General features: G+C 38.3%; 1 pseudogene; it reads right to left on the bottom strand.

Annotated features, from left to right (window-relative positions):
- Positions 1 to 679: 679 nt before the first annotated feature.
- LOC113927370 lies at positions 680 to 1468 on the bottom strand (annotated as a pseudogene).
- Between the last annotated feature and the right edge of the window lie 19382 nt (positions 1469 to 20850).

The raw sequence follows: 20850 nt of genomic DNA, 5'->3' as shown, positions 1-20850 counted from the left end.
TTCACTGATTTTGCTCATTCCCTGACCCCCTCCCTTCTAGCAACCACTGTTCTCTGGATCTATGTGTTTTGTTTGTTTGTTTGTTCGTTCATTTGTTTGTTTTTAGATTCCACATATAAGTGAAATCATAAGGTCTTTCTTTGACTTATTTCACTTAGTATAATTCCTTCAAGATCCATCCATGTTGTTGAAAATGGCGAGATTTAATTCTTTTTTATGGTTGAGTAGTATTCTAGTGTGTGTGTGTGTATGTGTGTGTGTGTGTGTGTGTGTGTGTGTGTATCACATCTTTATCCATTCACCCATCCATGGGGACAGAGATTGTTTTCATATCTTGACTAATGTAAATAATGCTGCAATGCTGTTATCCTTGCTAACACTTATTATTTCTTGTCTTTTTGATAATAACCATTCTAAAGATGGGAGGCTGTATCTCATTGTGGTTTGATGTGCATCTTCCTGATGATTGCTGATGTTGAGCATCTTTTCTTTCTGTTCTTTCTTTCTGTTCTTTCTTTTCTTTCTTTCTTCTTTCTTTCTTTCTTTCTTTCTTTCTTTCTTTCTTTCTTTCTTTCTTTCTTTCTTTCTGTCTGTCTCTCTTTCTTTCTCTCTCTCTCTTTCTTTCTTTCCTGTATTATTTTTAAGTTTAAAGACTTAACCACATCACCCAGAGACCATTTTACCCACTGCTCTGTTTGGCCACCAGTCTCTTGTATCTCTCTTCAGCAGTGGTGAGGCAGATACCCTTTCCATGGGGAAGAGAAATCCATGGTTGGTTGCCTTTGCCAATAACAAAAATGTTGGAGAGCTGGATGGCAAATCTGTTGCCATTGGCATCTTTCACATGAACTATATCAAAAGAACCAAGGTATCCTTTTCTTTTGGTGATCACACCAATACTTTCCAGGTTAGCACTCTCAGTCACCATACACAGATTACCATCAAATGTGATGAAATCAGTAATCTTCCCAGATTTGGTGGGAAGATTACTGAATGGTGTCATTCACCTTGAGGAGGGGATTGGATAGTGGATGGTGCAGACATCATGGGTCATCAGATGGGGGATTCCTTTTGTCCCCACAAAGATCATTCTTGCTTTGCACAACTTATACTTGGCCTCCTCAGGTGTAATCTGATGAACAGCCAAGTGACCTTTGGTGTCATAGATCAGACGGAAATTCTCCCCAGTCTTGTTAATGCTGATGACATCCATAAAACCAGCAAGGTAGGTTATATCAGTTCACACCATGCTATCAATCTTAATAAAACACTGCATACAGATCATTACCTCATCTCCTGTTAGGGCATACTTAAGTCTGTTCCTTAGGAAAATGGTGAGAGGGAGACATTCTCTCAGTTTATGGGGACCAGTAGATGGATGAGGGGCAAACACACCAGTCAGTTTATCCAGTGTCCAATGCTTTGGAGCTGGTACATGCTTCAGATGCTTCTTGGGACCATGAGACATGGCTATGCTAGGCCACGAAAAAAGACTGTTGGGCATCTTTTCATGTGTTTGTTGGTCACTGTATGTCTTCTTTGGAAAAATGTCTGTTCAGATCCTCTGCTCATTTTAAAACTAGATTATTTGTTATTTTGCTCTTGAGTTGTAGGAGTTCTTTATATATTTTGAGTATTAATCCCTTACTGGATATATGATTTGCAAGTATTTTGTCCCATTTGGTATGTTGGCTTTTCATTTTGTTGATGGTTTCCTTTGCTGTGCAGAAGCTTTTTCGTTTGATGTAGTCCCATTTGTTCATTTTTGCTTTTATTGCCTTTGCTTTTGGAGTCAGATCCAAAAAATCATTGCCAAGACCATTGACCATGTTTTCTTTTAGGAAGTTTTTTGTTTCAGGTCTGGCTTTCAAGTTTTCAGTTCACTTTGAGTTAATAGTTGTGTGTGGTCTAAGATAGTATTTTAATTTCATTCTTTTGCATGTGGCTGTTCAGTTTTCCCAACACCATTTATCAAAGACTGTCTTTTCCCCATTGTATATTCTTTCCTCCTTTTTCATAAATTAATTGGCCATACATGTTTATTTCTGGGCTTTCTGTTCTATTCCATTGATCTATCTGCCTATCTTCATGCCAGTACCATACTGTTTTAATTGCTAAAGCTTTGTAGTATAGTTTGAAATCAGGGAGTGTGGAATTGTTGAATCACTATATTGTATGCTTGAAACTAATATAGCACCATATGTTAACTAACTGGAATTAAAATAAAAAGTTAAAAAGCCAAATAAAATCAGGGAGCATGATGCCTCCAACTTTCCACTTCTTTCTCAATGTTGCTTTGGCTGTTCAGGATCTTTTGTGGTTCCATAGAAATTTCAGGATTGTTTGTTCTATTTCTGTGAAAACTGTCATTGGAATTTTGTTAGAGATTGCATTGAATTTGTCAATTGTTTTGGGCAGTATGAACATTTTAACAATTTTCATTCTTCTAATCCATGAGCATAGAATATCTTACCATTTCTTTGTCTTCTTCAGTTTCTTTCATCAGTGTCTTGTAATTTTCAGTGTATAGGTCTTTTACCTCTTTGGTCATATTTGTTCCTAGATATTTTATATTTTAGATGCAATTGTCATTGTGATTGTTTTCCTAATTTCTCTTCATGTAGTTCATTGTTAGTATATAAGAAATGCAACAAATTTCTGTATATTGATTTTGTATCCTGTAACTTTACTGAATTTTTAAATTCTAACTCTTTCTGGGTGGAGTCTTTAGGATTTTCTAGATATAAAATCATGTCATCTGCAAATAGTGACAGTTTTACTTCTTACTTTCCAATTTGGATGCTTTTTATTTCTTTTTCTTGACTGAATTGCTCTGGCTAGGACTTCCAATACTATGTTGAATAAAAATGGCAAAAATGGGCATCCTTGTCTTGTTCCTGATCTTAGAAGAAAAGTTTTCAGTTTTTCATGTTGAATATGAGTGGTGGCTTACCATAAATGACCTTTATTATGTTAAAGTACATTCTCCTGATATCTTTGTTGAGAATTTTTATCATAAATTGATGTTGAATTTTGTCACATGCTTTTTCTGCATCTGTTGAGATGATCACTTGATTTTCATCAGTCATTTTGTTAATGTGATGTGTATGTCACACAATTTTAATAGTTTTGGACATCATCTCTTAATTTTTTGTCAGAAAATGAGGACTTTTCTTTTCAAGTTTTTTTCTTTTTCAAATTTTTATTTCAATTCTAATTGGTTAACAAATAGTGTAATATTGGTTTCAGGAAAATTTAGTGATTCATCACTTATGTATAAAACCTAGTTTCCAACGTGACAAGTGCCCTTCTTAATACCCATCACCCATTTAGTCCATCTCCCACTCACCTTTCTCCATCAACCCTCAATTAAGAGTATTTTATGGTTTGTTTCCCTCTCTCTTTCTTCCCCCTTTCCATATGTTCATCTGTTTTGTTACTTCAATTCCACATGAGTGAAATCAAATGGTATTTTTCTTTCTTTGATTGACTTATTTCACTTAGCATAATACACTCTAGCTCCATCCATGTTGTTGCAAGGGGCAAGATTTCATTCTTTTTGGTGGTTAATATTCCATTTTATATATATCTTCTTTGGCCATTCATCAGTTGATGGAAATTTGGGCTCTTTCCATAGTTTGGCTATTGTTGGTAATGCTGCTATAAACTTTGGGGTGTGGCTGAGAAGGAAAGATGTTGGAGGAGTAGGGGACCCTATTTCAATGGGGACCCTATTTCAACTGGTCCCCGGAATTGAGCTGGGTATCTACCAGACCACTCTGAGCACTCACGAAACCAGCCTGAGATGTAAGAAGATCTGGATCTCTACAAACAGAATGTCGCAGGCGGTTGGTTTCAAGGTACTAAGCGGGGAGCAGTGATTCCGCGGGTAGATATCGGAGGATAAACGGCGGCGGGAGGGAGCCTGGCCGTGGGGATCCTACACCGCTGGTGAGTGACAGCCTCACGCGCTGGGGACGGGGCACAGACTCACAGACTGTAGTGGTGGGGAAAGGACTTTAGGGCAGCCCCCCGGGGCAGAAACCTGGAGCGGCGGGGTCGCGCGTGGGAACTGGGAGAAGCTGGCGGTTCTAGAAGCACAAAGGGCAGAGACGTGCCCCGACCTGGAGGCAGGACTGGGGGCGCTGCGGAGGGGTGCACAACCCAGGACGCTGCAGTTTATAGCAGCACAGATAGAAACGGAGATGGTGTGGCTGGGAGAGCTCACTGAAGAACAGACTGCGGTCTCTCTGCTCTGAGTCAGAGGGTTGGAAACGGTTTCTTCTGCTCTGACTCGCAGGAGAGACATGGAGAGCCACCAGGGAAAGCCTCCAGAGAACAAAAGCCCCCCAAATTGATTTCTGCTGAGCCCATCCCCCACCACAGGGGGGCAGGGCAACTCTGCCCAAACAGGGCTGCCTGAGTAACAGCGCAGCAGGCCCCTCCCCCAGAAGACTGGCTGGGAAAACAAGAGGCCAGCAACCCTAAGGTCCCAAGAAAACACGTGCATCTTGCTTGGGTTCTGGTCAATAATTTGGACTCTATACATTCCCTCAAACACCCATCAACAGAATGACTAGGAGGAGGAACCCCCAAAATAGAAAAGACTCAGAGATTATGACTTATGCTGCAGATTTACAAACGGATGCAGATATAACCAAGATGTCGGAGATGGAATTCAGGCTGGCAATTGTGAAGACAATGGCTAGAATGGAGAAATCAATTAATGGCAACATAGAGTCTCTAAGGGCAGAAATGAAAGTTGAATTGGCAGAACTTAAAAATGCTATCAATGAGATCCAATCCAATCTAGATATTCTAACAGCTAGAGTAAGTGAGGCAGAAGAACGAATAAGCGACCTGGAAGACAATATAATAGATAAAAAGGGGAAAGAGGAGGCCAGGGAAAAACAACTCAGAATTCATGAAAATAGAATCAGAGAAATAAGTGACACCATGAAGCATTCCAATGTCAGAATAATTGGAATCCTGGAGGGAGTGGAGAGAGAGAGAGGACTAGAAGATGTATTTGAGCAAATTGTAGCTGAGAACTTCACTAATCTGGGGAATGAAATAAACATTCGCATCCTAGAGGCAGAGAGGACCCCTCCCAAGATCAAGGAAAACAGGCTAACACTTCGGCATGTAATAGTAAAACTTGCAAATCTTAGAACCAAGGAAACCATCTTAAAGGCAGTTAGGGGGAAAAGATTCCTTACATACAGAGGGAGGAACATCAGAATAAGTCAGACCTATCCACAGAGACTTGGCAAGCCAGAAAGGCCTGGCAAGACATATTCAGGGTACTAAATGAGAAGAACATGCAGCCAAGAATACTTTATTTGGCAAGGCTGTCATTTAGAATGGATGGAGAGATGCAGAGCTTCCACAACTGGCAGAAACTGAAAGAATATGTGACCACTAAGCCGGCCCTGCAAGAAATATTAAGGAGGGTTCTATAAAAGGAGAAAGACCCCAAGAGTGATATACAACAGAAATTTACAGGGACAATCTATAAAAACGTCTTCACAGGCAACATGACGACAATTCATATCTTTCAATAATCACTCTCAACGTGAATGGCCTAAATGCTCCCATAAAAAGGCACAGGGTTGCAGATTAGATAAAAAGACAGGACCCATCCATATGCTGCCTACAAGAGACTCATTTTAAACCTAAAGATACATCCAGACTGAAAGTGAAGGGATGGAGACCCATCTTCTATGCCAGCGGACCTCAAAAGAAAGCTGGGGTAGCAATTATTATATCAGACAAATTAGATTTTAAACTAAAGACTGTAGTTAGAGACACAGAAGGACACTATATCATTCTTAAAGGGTCTATCCAACAAGAAGATCTAACAATTGTAAATATCTATGCCCCCAACATGGGAGCAGCCATCTACATAAGCCAACTGTTAACCAAAATAAAGAGTCATATTGATAACAGTACATTAATTGTAGGAGACCTCAATACTCCACTCTCAGCAATGGACAGATCATCTAAGCAGAAAATCAACAAGGAAACAAGAGCTTTGAATGACACACTGGACCAGATGGACCTCATAGATATTTACAGAACATTCCACCCTAAAACAACAGAATACTCATTCTTCTCAAGCACACATGGAACTTTTTCCAGAATAGACCACATACTGGGTCACAAATCAGGTCTCAACCGATATCAAAAGACTGAGATTATTCCCTGCATATTCTCAGACCACAATGCTTTAAAACTGGAACTCAATCACAAGAAAAAATTTGGCAGAAATTCAAACACTTGGAAGCTAAAGACCACTCTGCTCAAGAATGTTTGGGTCAACCAGGAAATCAAAGAAGAACTTAAACAATTCATGGAAACCAATGAGAACAAAAACACATCGGTCCAAAACCTATGGGATACTGCAAAGGCGGTCCTAAGGGGAAAATACATAGCCATCCAAGCCTCACCCCCAAAAAATAGAAAAATCCCGAATTCGCCAACTAACTCTACACCTTAAAGAACTAGAGAAAAAGCAACAAACAATGCCTAACCCGTGCATTAGAAGAGAAATAATTAAAATTAGAGCAGAAATTAATGAATTTGAAACCAGAAACACAGTAGATCAGATCAACGAAACTAGAAGTTGGTTCTCTGAAAGAATTAATAAGATCGATAAACCACTGGCCAGACTTATCCAAAAGAAAAGAGGAAGGACCCAAATTAATAAAATTATGAATGGAAGGGGAGAGATCATGACTAACACCAAGGAAATAGAAACAATTATTAGAAATTATTATCAACAACTCTATGCCAATAAACTGAGCAGTCTGGATGAAATGGAGGCCTTCCTGGAAACCTATAAACTGCCAAGACTGAAACAGGAAGAAATTGACAACCTGAGTAGGCCAATAACCAGTAATGAGATTGAAGCAGTGATCAAAAACCTCCCAAAAAACAAGAGTCCAGGGCCTGATGGATTCCCTGGGGAATTCTATCAAACATTCAAAGAAGACATAATACCTATTCTGAAGCTGTTTCAAAAAATAGAAACAGAAAGAAAACTTCCACACTCATTCTATGAGGCCAGCATTACCTTAATCCCCAAACCAGGCAAAGACCCCATCAAAAAGGAGAATTTCAGACCGATATCCCTGATGAATATGGATTCCAAAATCCTCAACAAAATCCTAGCTAATAGGATCCAACAATACATTAAAAGGATCATCCACCACGACCAAGTGGGATTTATCCCCAGGATGCAAGGGTGGTTCAACACTCGCAAATTAATCATTGTGATAGAACACATTAATAAGAGGAGGGAGAAGAACAATATGGTCCTCTCAATTGATGCAGAAAAAGCATTTGACAAAATACAACATCCTTTCCTGATTAAAGCTCTTCAGAGTATAGGGATAGAGGGAACATTCCTCAAGTTCATAAAATGCATCTGTGAAAAACCCACAGCGAATATCATCCTCAATGGGGAAAAGCTGAGAGCCTTTCCCTTAAGATCAGGAACACATCAAGGATGCCCACTCTCACCACTATTGTTCAACATAGTACTAGAAGTCCTAACAACAGGAATCAGACAACAAAAAGAAATAAAATGTATTCAAATTGGCAAAGAAGAAATCAAACTCTCTCTTTTCACAGACGACATGATACTTTATGTGGAAAACCCAAAAGACTCCACCCGCAAATTACTAGAACTCATACAGCAATTCAGTAATGTGGCAGGATACAAAATCAATGCACAGAAATCAGTTGCTTTCTTATACACTAACAACGCAACTGTAGAAAGAAAAATTAGAGAAATGATTCCATTTACAATAGCACCAAAAACCATAAGATAGCTCAGAATAAACCTAACCAAAGAGGTAAAGGATCTATACTCTAGGAACTACAGAACACTCATGAAAGAAATTGAAGAAGACACAAAAAGATGGAAAAATATTCTATGCTCGTGGATCGGAAGAATAAACACTGTTAAAATGTCTACGCTACCCAGAGCAATCTATACCTTCAATGCCATCCCAATCAAAATTCCAATGACATTTTTCAAAGTGCTGGAACAAACAATCCTAAAATTTGTATGGAATCAGAAAAGACCCCGAATTGCCAAGGAAATGTTGAAAAAGAAAAACATAGCTGGGGGCATCACGTTGCCTGATTTCAAGCTCTATTACAAAGCTATGATCACCAAGACAGCATGGTACTGGCACAAAAACAGACATATAGACCAATGGAACAGAATAGAGAGCCCAGATGTGGACCCTCAACTCTATGGTCAAATAATCTTTGACAAAGCAGGAAAAAACATGCAATGGAAAAAAGTCTCTTCAATAAATGGTGCTGGGAAAACTGGACAGCCACATGCAGAAGAATGAAACTTGACCATTCTGTAACACCATTCACAAAGATAAACTCAAAGTGGATGAAAGACCTCAATGTGAGACAGGACTCCATCCAAATCCTAGAGGAGAACACAGGCAGTAACTTCTTTGACATCGCCCACAGCAATTTCTTCCAAGATACATCTCCGAAAGCTAGTGAAACAAAAGCAAAAATGAACTTTTGGGACTTCATCAAGATAAAAAGCTTCTGCACAGCAAAGGAAACAGTCAACAAAACAAAGAGGCAGCCCACAGAATGGGAGAAGATATTTGCAAATGACACTACAGATAAAGGGCTGGTATCCAAGATCTATAAAGAACTTCTCAAACTCAACACCCAAAAAACAAATAATCAAGTTAAAAAGTGGGCAGAAGATATGAAAAGACACTTCTCTGGAGAAGACATACAAATGGCTATCAGACACATGAAAAAATGTTCATCATCATTAGCCATCAGGGAAATTCAAATCAAAACCACATTGAGATACCACCTTATACCAGCTAGAATGGCAAAAATAGAAGGGAAAGAAACAACAAATGTTGGAGAGGTTGTGGAGAAAGGGGAACCCTCTTACACTGTTGGTGGGAATGCAAGTTGGTACAGCCACTTTGGAAAACAGTGTGGAGGTTCCTCAAAAATTTAAAAATAGAGCTACCCTATGACCCAGAAATTGCACTACTGGGTATTTACCCCAGAGACACAGATGTAGTGAAAAGAAGGGCCATATGCACCTCAATGTTCATAACTGCAATGTCCACAATAGCCAAACTGTGAAAAGAGCCGAGATGCCCTTCAACAGATGAAGGGATAAAGAAGATGTGGTCCATATATACAATGGAATATTACTCAGCCATCAGAAAGGATGAATACCCAACTTTTACATCAACATGGTTGGGACTGGAGGAGATTATGCTAAGTGAAATAAGTCAAGCAGAGAAAGTCAATTATCATATGTTTTCACTTATTTGTGGAACATAAGGAATAGCGTGGAGGACATTAGGAGAAGGAAGGGAAAAAGAGGGGGGTGGGGAATTGGAGAGAGAGATGAACCATGAGAGACTATGGACTCTGAGAAACAAACAGGGTTTTAGAGGGGAGGGGGGAGGGGGGATTGGTTAGCCCAGTGATGGGTATTAAGGAGGGCACGTACTGCATGGAGCACTGGGTGTTACATGAAAACTGGATCGTGGATCACCACATCAAAAACTAATGATGTATTGTATGGTGACTAACATAACATAAAAAAATTAAAAAAAAAAAACAAAACATTGGGGTGCATGTACCCCTTCAAATCTGTATTTTTGTATCTTTTGGTTAAATATCTAGTAGTGCAATTGCTTGGTCATAGGGTAGTTCTGTTTTTAACATTTTGAGAAATCTCCATACTATTTTCCAGAGTGGCTACACCAGTTTGCATTCCCACCAACAGTGTAGAAGGGTTTCCCTTTCAATGAGAGCTTATTCTTATACAAACATCCCCAGATCCTCTTCCCTATCCCACCCCCAAATAGTAGTATCACAAATTTTGCTTAAATCAATCATCAGTGCTTAGAGTATTATGATGGTGGAAATAATGTTCACTGCCAAGCCCAGTAATGTACTACAATCATGCCTCTTATCTTGTACAATCCTTTTGGAATTAATACTTGTCTCTTCACATTTGTTACATTTCTCTGGACCTATTGTAATTTTCCCCCAAATGCTCTAATATCTCTGTCACACATACCTATCAGTATTTTCCATATGCTCAAAAAATCAATTCCATCTTTTCCCCTTAAAACTGGAGCTTTTCATCCTTCTACTCCAATCCAGATGTGTTGCTTTATTTTTGAATTCCATCTGCAGCTCCTTTCAGGTGAATTCCTGTTTTGTTTTTTTGTTTTTTTCTCCATTGGTTTCCTTTCTTGGGTTGCTAGAATGTGCATTCCAGCAGCCTCCAAAGAAATAGTATGAGGAAAGTAAAATTCTTGAGATCTGAATGTCTGAAAATGTCTTTATTTTACACTCAAACTTCACTGATAGTTTGGGTATGGAATTTTATTTCTTTCAAAATTATGAAGTCGTTGCTACATTTTCTTCTACCTTATATAATTACTATTGAGTAATTTGCCATTCTGATTTGTAATTTTTTTGTGTGTGAACTGTTTTTCTCTCTGGAAGCTTAAAACAATGTTCTTTTTCTTTCTGAGCTTTTTAAATTTCACAACAGTGTGCCTTGGTGTTGGTCTTTTTTCATTCATTGTGATTGACCGTTTTAATCTAAAGATTAAGTTAAAAATTTAATATTTAGTCCTGGAGAATTTTGTTATGAGAAAAATATGTCATTCATAATTTCTTCCCCACTGTTATCTCTTTCTAGAACCCCTATTGGTTAGGTACAGGGCTCTCAAATTTATCTTCTGATTTTCTTACCTTTTCTCTCCATTTGTCTGTCTATCTATTATTCTTTTTTCTTCTTATTTCCTCACCTTATTTCCCAAGTTTTTCATTCTTGCTGTTACATTTTTAATTTCTAGACACTCTTTATATTTTTCTAATTCCCCACTCCCAACCTAAACACACACTTTTACATTTTTTTTGTGGCAGACTGATCTTGTTTCAAGGATTAAATACCTTTGACTATTTTTCTGAGAATCATATTCATAATTTCTGTGTGTATTGTCAGTGTTTCCCCTATTCTCTCTGCCTGTTTTGGTCCCTCTCATATTGGAGGCCTTCCTTTAATGTCTGATTATCCTGGGCTGTCCATTCATATTTAGAGTGAGACACTTAAAAGGAGATTGGAAGCTCTGTGTGTGTGTTGGCTTGTGTGTGGTAAGGGGAAGGGGTTGTGCAGGGAAAGTCAGCTTTGACACTGGAGACCTAACACCAGGTTTTCCCTCCACCAATATCTGAAATTTTTAAAATTTGCTTTTGTTGTTTTCTGTTTGTTTTGGTTTTTTGTTTGTTTATTTGTTTGCTTGTTTTTTGGCTATTTAGTTTCTCCAGAGAAAAATTCTTTCATTTCCTGCCTGGAGAGTTAAATCTGGCTCCTGGTTTTTGGAAGCAGAGCTGGGAAAAGAAACTAAGGAGTCCCACCCTTCTCAGTGCAGAATTGTCACTTTATTGCTTCATTTCTCTTCATGTCTATCCTCAACTCCCAACACATAATGTGATGATCACTGAGACTTGGGTTCCATGTCCTCAGAAAAGAATTCTTGGGACTCTGCATGGAGCATAGGTAGTAATATGGAGGAGGATATAGTTGACTGGTTATGTTGGGTGGGAGAATTGATATGGGATTCAACTCAGGTGGTGTGTAGCTTTGGCTCTATGTCTTGTTTTCTGCCCTGACACACCCTCCTGCCTCCTCTGATAAGTTGTGCCCCATGTCCCAGACTACCATTGTTGTGAGTATGCGACGATCTCATTTCTTTTCAGGATTTTCCTCTGTAGTAGCTTAGCTGTCCCTTCCTCCTCCTTGTGAATCCACAAAACCACACTTCCATCCTTTTGCTGTTTTCCAACTATTAGTAGAAATCTCTTCTCTGCTGGCAGCTCTTCAGCTGGTCATTTGCTCTTGTGGGCTAAAATCTTTTAAATTCCTTTCTTGCCATTTGATGGAATTTAGGACACAGTCCTATGTATGCATCAATCTGCCATGTTTAATCTGCTCTACTGCATTTTGAAGACCTCTTCTGACTCATGTTCTGTTAAGAATCCTAGTTCCTTGGGAGGTTTTTGATCACTGCTTCAATCTCATTACTGGTTATTGGCCTATTCAGGTTGTCAATTTCTTTCTGTTTCAGTTTTGGGAGTTTATAGGTTTCCAGGAAGGCATCCATTTCATCCAGGTTGCTCAGCTTATTGGCATATTGTTGTTGATAATAGCTTCTAATAATTGTTTCTATTTTCTTGGTGCTAGCCATTCTCTCACCCCTTTCATTCATAATTTTAATTTGGGTCCTTTCTCTTTTCTTTTGGATAAGTCTGGCCAGTGCTTTATCAATCTTATTAATTCTTCCAAAGAACCAGCTTCTAGTTTTGTTGATCTGATCTACAGTGTTTCTGGTTTCTAATTCATTGATCTCTGCTCTAATCTTAATTATTTCTCTTCTAATGCATGGCTTAGGCATCATTTGTTGCTTTTTCTCTAGTTCTTTAAGGTGTAGAGTTAGTTGGTGAATTCGGGATTTTTCTATTTTTTGGGGGTGAGGCTTGGATGGCTATGTATTTTCCCCTTAGGACCGCCTTTGCAGTATCCCATAGGTTTTGGACCGATGTGTTTTTGTTCTCATTGGTTTCCATGAATTGTTTAAGTTCTTCTTTGATTTCCTGGTTGACCCAAACATTCTTGAGCAGAGTGGTCTTTAGCTTCCAAGACCAATGGAACAGAATAGAGAGCCCAGATGTGGACCCTCAACTCTATGGTCAAATAATCTTTGACAAAGCAGGAAAAAATATTCAATGGAAAAAAGGTAGTCTCTTCAATAAATGGTGCTGGGAAAATTGGACAGCTATATACAGAGGAATGAAACTCGACCGTTCTCTAACACCATACACAAAGATAAACTCAAAGTGGATGAAAGACCTCAATGTGAGACAGGAATCCATCCAAATCCTAGAGGAGAACATAGGTAGTAACCTCTTTGACATTGGCCACAGCAACTTCTTTCAAGATACATCTCCAAAGCCTAGTGAAAGAAAAGCAAAAATGAACTTTTGGGACTTCATCAAGATAAAAAGCTTCTGCACAGCAAAGGAAACAGTCAACAAAACAAAGAGGCAGCTCACAGAATGGGAGAAGATAATTGCAAATGACAGTACAGATAAAGGGCTGGTATCCAAGATCTATAAAGAACTTCTCAAACTCAACACCCAAAAAACAAATAATCAAGTTAAAAAGTGGGCAGAAGATATGAAAAGACACTTCTCTGGAGAAGACGTACAAATGGCTATCAGACACATGAAAAAATGTTCATCATCATTAGCCATCAGGGAAATTCAAATCAAAACCACATTGAGATACCACCTTATACCAGTTAGAATGGCAAAAATTGACAAGGCAAGAAACAACAAATGTTGGAGAGGTTGTGGAGAAAGGGGAACCCTTTTACACTGTTGGTGGAAGTGAAAGTTGGTACAGCCACTTTGGAAAACAATGTGGAGGTTCCTCAAAAATTTAAAAATAGAGCTACCCTGTGACCCAGAAATTGCACTACTGGGTATTTACCCCAAAGACACAGATGTAGTGAAAAGAAGGGCCATATGCACCTCAAGTTCATAGCAGCAATGTCCACAATAGCCAAACTGTGGAAAGAGCCAAGATGCCCTTCAACAGATGAATGGATAAAGAAGATGTGGTCCATATATACAATGGAATATTACTCAGCCATCAGAAAGGATGAATACCCAACTTTTACATCAACATGGATGGGACTGGAGGAGATGATGGTAAGTGAAATAAGTCAAGCAGAGAAAGTCCATTATCATATGGTTTCACTTATCTGTGGAACATAAGGAATAGCATGGAGGACATTAGGAGAAGGAAGGGAAAAATGAGGGGGGTGGAATCAGAGGGAGAGACGAACCATGAGAGACTATGGACTCTGAGAAACAAACTGAGGGTTTTAGAGGGGAGGGGGATGCAGGAATGGGTTATCCCGATGATGGGTGTTAAGGAGGGCACGTACTGCATGGAGCACTGGGGGTTCTATGAAAACAATGAATTGTGGATCACTGCATTGAAAACTGGTGATGTATTGTATGGTGACTAACATAACATAAAAAAAAAAAAGAATCCTAGTTCCTGTTCACTTCTAAACTAACCGTGTAACCTTCAGTAAAGCACTCAAACTCTCTGGGCTTTAGTTTCTTACCTGAAAAGACAGCAGTAAAAAACCTGTCAACAGCAAAGCAAGTATCTGTTTTGTCAACTTTGTGTTACTGTGTGGCTGAAACGAGATTTGTTATATGAGAGTGTTGTGGAAAAAGCAGAAGTGGATGAAAATTAAAAACATCATACATTAAACTAAGAAACAGAGGGAATCTCTTTTTACCAATGGCAAAGAGCTCCTTCCTCTCAGATATCTGGGCTTCCCCTATACTGATATGGATAGGGGTGTTCTGCTGATAACCCCCAGGCAGGAAACTTGTTTTGATCCAAATTCCTTCTCTCTCATTTCATGGTAGATCAGCTTAGCATGATTTCTGCTTTTATCCTCTCCATAATCTTTGAATATCTCTATGTTTCTAGTGTTTTTTGGTCTCAGTTTGAGCTCTCTCTTAAAATTTTTCTATTTAATTGCAAATTTATGTTCTAACATTGTAAATCCATGTCTTCCTACATTGTCTGTTGGGTTATATTACTTGTATAAATCAAGGAAAACAGCAGAGAGAAATAAAAATGAAAGGTTAAACACAGTCATAATTTTGTAACATTAATTGCAACTTGCTGGAATCCATGGCATTATGAGGCTATACCTTCACAATGGATTATTGTGAAGATGAAATGGATAATGTGAGAAAATGCCTTTTTTTAAAAGATTTTATTTATTTGTTTGTCAGAGAGAGATTGAGAGAGAGAAAGAGAGAGAGAGAGAGAGAGCACACAAGCAGGGGGAGTGGCAGGCAGAGGGAGAAGCAGGCTCCCTGCTGAGCAAGAAGCCCAATACCAGACTCAATCCCAGGACCCTGGGATCAGGACCTGAGCTGAAGGCAGATGCTTAATCGACTGAGCCACCCAGGCATCCCAAGGAAATGCTTTGTAAACCATAAAGGTCTTTAATAAATGTAAGGAGTTGCTTCATCATTGTCCCTCTCTCTGGGCCTCAGTTTGTTCATCTGTGAGATGAGTTGTTGAGTTGTAGTTCTGCGATGGGGAGGTTAAGCTCACTATAGCACGTACCTCCTACTGATTGCAACTAAAAACTCAGGATAAAATTTAAAAATTAGCTACCTGAGGATTCTGAAAGCCTTACGTGTAGTTTAATTAGGCGATCAACTGTATAGTATGTTTGGAGAGGGACACCAAATGCTTTGCAGCTCTACTGACCTGACCTATAGATTTTCTGTCAAGTGCCTGAATGTCCAACTGGTGGTTAACTTCCAGGTGAGTGTTAGGTAAAAAGAAACAAAATGCCAGTACTCCTGGGAAAGTTAACACCTCTGGACTCCACTGTTAATACTTCATTATAATTTAGTTCACTAGAGGGGACTTGAATCCTGTGAACAAATCCAAATATGAGCTCCACTTTTTATGTCCTGTGAAGCAAGCACCAGAATTTGATCCTGATACTGTTTATGCTTCTAAGTGGGAAATGCAGTAAGATTTAAAAGTTCTAGAAGTAAGTCTTCTGTTACAAGTTTTGGTGATATAGCTCCATCAGGGAAGCCATTTCCTGCTAAAAATTAAAAAAAAAAAATTCTGAAAAGAGAGACTTTGAAGAATCCTAGAGCTTCCAACTTTAGATAAGAATTAAAATATTCTTATAATAATGTTAGTAATATTATTTTATGTTTTTGTAAATCCAAATGGTTTTATGTCTTCTCTACATTAAAATAATTACAATATTAATAAGTATTTCTCATCTTTGTATCATGTCAGAAAATGTTAGAGTGGCTTTTATTACTAATTATACCCATTGACTAGAGTTTTGTTTCCCTATTCATGTTTTAAAAAGCAAATAAGAGCTGATCCAACATTTAAAAATCAAAGTAATCCACCACATCAACAAGCTAAAGAAGAAAGATGATGTGATCCTGTCATTTGATATGGAAAAAGCATTTGACAAAATCCAACAACCATCATGATAAACTCTCAGCAAATTAAGAATTGAGGGGAACATCCTCAACTTGACAAAGAACATCTACAAGAAATTTCCAGCATGAAACAGTATGGTTGGGGTTGGCAGTATTATTTCACCAGGGGAATAGTGCCTTGGCATTGTGGTGGCAGGGGTGGGGAGAGGGAAAGAACCGAACACTGTTTGGGGGAAGACACTGAAAACGGAAAGCAGAACACTGAGATGATGAGTGTTTGGTCAGTCACACCAAACTCATGGTTTTGCCAGGAGTCACCCTTGTATAGCAAGGTTGTGCTACTGGTGTTGCCCTCTGCTCTATAGACATAGCTGTGCCTGGACATGAAGAAGTGATGCCAATAAACACAAGAAGTGGTTGGCCAGGCAGTCTCCTAGGTCTATTTAACTTTCCATTTTCAGGATTGATTTGGCCCAAGAATTCTGACTATGTTTCAGTATTCATAAACACCAACTTAAAGATAGGATTACCTATTCAGTGTGTGATACCGATACCAGCAGATACTGGCCTAAAGTGTTAATTACAGTATGTCTGGGACAGTTAAGTCCTTCCCGTTTTATGATTTCTGATACAGAAGCTATTGGATGTTTTCCCAGGATTTTGCTGATCTTGGGCCACCCTTCCAAAATCTTATCCTCATTGGTCTAGAGGGATGTTTCCAACTCAGAAGCTCCACTCAACAATACCTTTGGAACAAGAAAATAACACTTCAAACCTTATACTCCTTTCATGTGGTTCCCATACTGGCTTCAGAATACTGCTGTGTGATGACTTACAGCAAAAGATGCTTCATAAAAATCAATTATAATATGTTTTACAGCAGGTTAGACTCCTTTAATGTATCTTGTTTGTAGTATTGCATCAAGGACATTAGTAGAATTTTAGGAGATCTGCCAAAATATAAGGATAAGAACCATTGATGGGGCAAAATTTCCTTGTCTTGAAATCACTTATGTTGCAAGAGGAAAGAGTAGAATGGTTTTTTCATGCTAGCTCCAAATCCAAGAAAAAGGAGTCCCAACTCTACATACTTAATGGGATTTCTCACCATGACTGAATTTTAGGGTTTTGGTATTTGTGCTCCAAAAGTCACTACAAAAATTTTGTCTTCTATATCCCTAGGATGAGGATCAGCTGTAATAAGTTGGAGCTGGGCTTCCAGCTCATGTTTCCAAGATGGTGAGCAAATTTACTTTCTTCTTTGCTATTATTTTATGTAAGGCAACCTTTAAAAATACATGTTAGTCTTACTTTAACCATTGAAAAGACAAGTACATAAGCCAGAAACTGAACTTGCTACCAAAAAAGCATGTTTGAACCAGAAAGAATATGGAAACCACAAAATTAAATCTGATACTCTCTCACAAACACACCAGATGTTTTATATACCAAATTATCCCTTGGTGCTGAAATCTAGGTCTTCTGACATCCAAATATTGCTATTGCAAGTGTTGAAATACTCTCAAGTTTAACATGTGTAAGGAAACCAAACCCTTCTCCAGATAAAACTATGCAACCTCAAACTATTCAAAGAGCTGTGATTTATTTCAGAGATTGCAAATGTGTGGTAAGGCATAAAAAAACACCATATGACATAAGGTAGGTTATACTTAATATGTTTATTTTCAGAGGTTCACCACCATTAATCCATGACAGGTGTAGGGTTTATAATTTGAAACAATTATCTTTCAAACCATTCATATCACTGCTTAAGAGATGGCTTCATTCTTCCTAGTCACCATATGTCTTAACAATGCAAATGAGAAGGAGAACAACATCTGGTCGACCACTGTTGTCTCGCTTGTCATGCAAAACATGTGGTATTGCATGTGCTCCTCATCGGATTCCTTTGGGACATCAGCATGGTGGATGATTTCATATTTTATACAGCTGGTGCATTTAGGACATACCATCAATCTTAGTTCAGTAGCATCCTTACACCTTTGGGTTTTTATTGGGCTTTTGGTGGTGATTCCATTTTTGGGTTATGCAAACATCTCTCCTGGAGCTTCAAGTGAGAGTAGCCATATTTATGTAACAGCATCTCAGTATAATTTGACAGCTTATGGTAGAAATGTGGCATAGGAAGAAATAGTTCTCTGGAAATCCTGAGTTGATATCCATGTTTTGGTGTTAATACTGACCTTATTTTAGTTGCCTTGGAAAAAATTCACTAAGTTCTGTATATCTTTATTTAATGCCTTGTAAAATGAAAAATAGCCATCAAATAAATATTCATCCTCCTATCATGTTACTCGTTGGATGGAGGCTATCATACCCACTCCTGCCGTTATATACAAAACAAATCACCTTTTTTTCTAGGGTGCATGTTTGAATTACAGTATTAGTTGGTAACATGTTTATTCACTGTGCTGCCTCTCATTTGCCCAACTTGATCATTTCTTACTTGCCCAGGGCTCTGATGGCAAACCTAAGCATCGTGAGGGTATAGTTTCTTGGGATCAGTGACCCATTCTTTGCCACTGCTAAATCCATCCTGCGAAGGAGTGTTTATTAGGTGAGGAAGCCTTAGTCTCAATCTAAGAAAAGGACATGTGTTACCTTGACACAACCAATATCGCAGCACTTACATATTTTTTATTTTTCTGAACTGAGGACAATTTTATTGCTCATTTTTTTCCTAAGCCCGTGTGTTTCTTGAACTATGACCAAGTAGAATTACTTCTATAATATGAGAAATAACTAAATTGAGAGCTTTAGTTTCAGATGCAGTTACAGAATCAAATATGGATTTATATGGTTATATATGGAAACTGAAAAAATACATTAAAAGTGAACAACAGTCCAGATCTTCAGAACATGTTTAAATAATGGCCAAAAAAATACAGAATGCATTTTCTTTGTTTTCTTTTTTCCATTAATATTCACATGATGGAACAAAAAAGGGGTTTTCTTTTTTCTCCTGCATAATCAAATCTTTAAGAAGCTGTGAGAGCTGGACTGTATTTTTTAGTCTCTGAATGCCAGCCAGCACACTGGGGGCAGTTAAATAATAAATAATAACAAATACCCGGTTTATTGACTCCTGAACCCTTGAATCAATCAATTAATCATGATATTATGGCAAGATCAAAGGAATAAAATTCTTAAAACCAACTGCAAGATGCAAATGGATAAATCCCCCAGCAGAAATAATTGCAAACCATTTTGATCAAATATAAAATGATGATCAGTTGTGCTCTTTAGGGCCCAATAACTTAGGTTTATTTAAATGCTGTAAAGTACATCCCTTCAGGATCTAATAATCTCCTACACATCACTTGTTAGGGTAAGGCATCACAATCTAATCACTCTAAAGACTGAAACCACAGATTCAAAGTGGTAAGCACCATCTAAATTTTAAAGGACAATATCCCTGAAAAATGTCCCCTTGCAACAGCTGATTTAGATATTTCAGTAAGTCTTACAATGAGGCTAATTTCTTCTGTTTGCATTGTAATTAACTTTCCTTTTTTCCAACCTCCAACATTAGTTAGGTACTAAACTAAGATTTCATGTGAACATTTTGGTCAATCTACAAGAAACAATGTAGATGGTACTAAGTGAATCACCAGAGAGAGAAAGAAGCCCTGTCAGAACTTGCAATATACAATAATAATACTCAGCTATAACAACGGACACAAAGATCTCCCCATGGTCACAGGACTCTGGAATAATAACTGTTAGAAGTTTATGCTGGCTGTTATGGATTTGTTCACTCGCTTACCCTTTGAGTAGTGTACCAGATGTATAGTTAATACTCAGGGGAGATTCCCCTGAGTACAGAGAACCCTCCTGAGTTTTGTCAGGGGATGTGGTCTTTCTGATAGGCTGCTCAGAACACAAGCAGAAACCACAGTAATAGAATTTCTTTTGGATAATTGAGATGCTGCCTTCAGGAAATCTATTGTCCTTATGATTCTGGGGTTGCCTGGTTTTTAAAAGGGACATTTGGGAAGTCTGTTTTCAAGGCTTCAGATAGTTAGTATTCTGGTTTGAGATCTAGATATTGTATTCTATGATTTTATCTTTTTAAGAGATTGAATTCATTCAGTCATTCAACAAACATTTGTTGAACATCTAATGTGTGCTAGATGTTGTAGATTTCAACAGGAATAGTATGTGATCACTGTACTTAGGAATTCATTGAACCATCTCTTAGAATTGAGTGGTAATTTCACATGCATTATCTCCTTTAATCAACTGACCATTCTCTGGAGGATGTATCATATTTTAAGATATGGGAGTGCAGCTCAGTGGGTTGATATAGTTTGCTTAAGTTTCCTTAGTGTCAAAATGTGGATTTAACAGTCTTCTCTGGCTTCTTGGTCTTGTGCTATTTCTTATACATCTTAGCATATAATCCCTCCTCTGAATCTTGGTTTCATCTTCTGTAAATTAAGGCAGAGAGACTTTTTTACCAAATTCTCCTTTTCTCTCTAAACAATTTATGTTTTATGTATAACCAGTATTTGGATACAAGGAATTAGACAAGACTTCAATTTCAGTGACTCATCAAACTCTCTCAAACACCTTGGAATTTTGATAAACCAGTTGGCACAATACGTTTCCAATCCTGGACACCTTCAAGTCTGGTGGTGATTTTTATCCCCAAGAGCTTCTTGGTGTTAGTCTTCCATGACCTACAGAAGAACAATTAGAGATGGGCCTCGT

This window comes from Zalophus californianus, chromosome 7 (genome assembly GCF_009762305.2).
Source record: "Zalophus californianus isolate mZalCal1 chromosome 7, mZalCal1.pri.v2, whole genome shotgun sequence".
NCBI classification, from domain to species: Eukaryota; Metazoa; Chordata; class Mammalia; order Carnivora; family Otariidae; genus Zalophus; species Zalophus californianus.
This window is presented reverse-complemented; position numbering and strand designations above follow the sequence as displayed.